The following is a 2,500-nucleotide window of genomic DNA, read 5'->3' as shown; positions in this document are numbered from 1 at the left end:
TCTCTCTCTCTCTCTCTCTCTCTCTCTCTCTCTCTCTCTCTCTCTTGTAAAGTTAAATTTGTATGTAAAAAATATTACCACTTACTCTCACCTTTCTGACAATACCGAGAGAGAGAGAGAGAGAGAGAGAGAGAGAGAGAGAGAGAGAGAGAGAGAGAGAGAGAGAGAGAGAGAGAGAGAGAGAGAGAGAGAGAGAGAGAGAGAGAGAGAGAAAATGAGTTTATTAGTAAAGATTTAAAATTTTCATTTCATCTTAGTAGTAGTAGTAGTAGTAGTAGTAGTAGTAGTAGTAGTAGTAGTAGTAGTAGTACTCGTGTTATGAATGACAGAGAAACACACACACACACACACACACACACACACACACACACACACACACACACACACACACACACACACGTGGGTCCCGACCGACCAGAGTTGCCAGGTCGGTGGTTTTCTCGCCCAATTGGGCTCTTTTTCCTGGTATTGGGCGTGAAAAACATGGTTTCCGCGGTTTGGCGCTTTTTCGGCTCTTTTTACCGCAGTTGGGCTATTTTCTGGGCTACTTATATTTGAAAATATATAATATACTCTTGCCTTCCCGACATACCAAATGAGGGAGTAGACTCACTCGTATGATAAGGAGTGGCGCCAGGTCAGCCAGTAGAAGGGTGGTGTGAACAAGTCTCCCCTCTCCCTAAGGGGATTACTACTAGGGCCGCATGACCTCATTAAGACTGTAGGGCATCCATCCTGAACACCTGCATGCCGCACCCATAATTTCCACATTCACCTCACAGCACACACACTGAAACACAGCCACTTTATTTATTCTCAGCCTCGTAGCTGCCTCAGCCTGCCTGGAGGAGATACAAGTATACTGGATGCAGGCCACGTGCATACGTGTGTACGTATGCACGTGAACATGAGCAAGTGGTCGAAATACAGCAAAAAATACTGTAAAGAGTGGGAACAAGAGGACGGGCTCAAGACAACAAAGTGTTAGCACCGTGTATGCTGAAGGAACTGTGTTGTGACATTGGCAAAAGTGAATATTCATTGATAATACACGAAAGTACTGACAATAATAGGAAGAAAAAGCTGTGTATTGTTGTTGTTGTTGTTGTTCGGTACCCAAGTTACGAACAGAAAAGAATCATAACATCATTCTTGGGACTTGTTGAACTCGATAGAAGCACTGCTGAGGCTGTTACAGCATCTTTGCTTGAGTTCCTGAAAAAAAAAGTAAATCTGAACATAAAAAAGTGTATTGGTTTGGCAAGTGATGGCTGTAACACAATGTCCGGAGCACACAACTCCGTCACCTCACGATTACGTGAAATAAATCCGGAGGTTACACACACATCAAGTGCATTTGCCACTCGTTACAATTATGCATGTCGTATGCCATGAAAAAACTACCTTCCCACCTTGAGTTCATGGTATCGCAGACATATAAGTATTTTTCGAATAGCTCTCTCCGACAGCAGAAAAATATGCAGAGGTGTACGCTACCATCAATGTGGGAGAACAGCCCCTCAAGATGTTGTTGCAGCAGCTGTCTGACACAAGGTGGCTTGCTATTATTATGCATGTTATTCATGCATAATATTATTATGCATATTATTCATAAAATATTGGGCTCTTTTTGAGCTCTTTTGGAGGGTGGAGTCCGCGGGTTTTGGGCTCTTGTTGGAGTAAAAGTGCGCGAAAATACTGCCGCTGACCTGGCAACCCTGCCTGCGACCGACTCGCCTGAGTTGACACTAAGCGACGGTGAAGGTGAGACGTACGCCGCCGTGTTCTGGCGTCCCTCCGGATATTCTCGGTGCCACCGCGACTCTGGCACCCCTCTGTTGGGTGTGCGTGGTGCCCCTGGCCTGACACTCCACGCGGCTGCTGTACCTATACCGTGCTCCGGGAGGACAGCAGCGATGCCGCCCTCTCTGTGTTATGCTGTGTTTAGCCCACGCTGTGTTTTTCACGTGTTTCTGAAGTAATGTGATCGCTGAAGGAGAGAAATGCTGGCGTGAGGAGGCGAGACGTGCTTCCAGGCAGTGAGTGGTCAGGTGTGTTGCGTGTGTGTGCCCGGCGAGCGGCGTGCACGGTGCAGCGGGGCGTGTGTTAGGCCGCGTTCCCCAGGGCGAGGAACTGATGCCGCCGCCGCCGCCGCCGCCGCTGCCACCGCCCGCTAACACGAGACGAGGGTGTCGCGGCGGCGGCGTGTCGAGGATCGTGATGACGGCGAGGAGGTGAGGACTACAGGAGGAGGAGGAGGATGTCGTCGCTGGTGGAGGCACTGCAGGTGTCTCCCGCCCGCAGCCGGCGTAGGAAGCCCTCCACGGCGCAGAGCCTCTACAGGGGCGTCGTCAGGAGCAAGGTGAGAGGCGGCCGTACGGACTTGTCACTCTTCCTCCCCGTGTCTGTTTTCCTTCGCCTCCTCTCCCATTGTCTCTGCCTAATGTTCCCACGCCCACTGTTCACACCCTCATTCACCCGCCTCCCCCTCCCGTCCCCT

The sequence above is a fragment of the Scylla paramamosain genome, chromosome 6 (assembly GCF_035594125.1).
Source record: "Scylla paramamosain isolate STU-SP2022 chromosome 6, ASM3559412v1, whole genome shotgun sequence".
NCBI lineage: Eukaryota > Metazoa > Arthropoda > Malacostraca > Decapoda > Portunidae > Scylla > Scylla paramamosain.
This window is presented reverse-complemented; position numbering follows the sequence as displayed.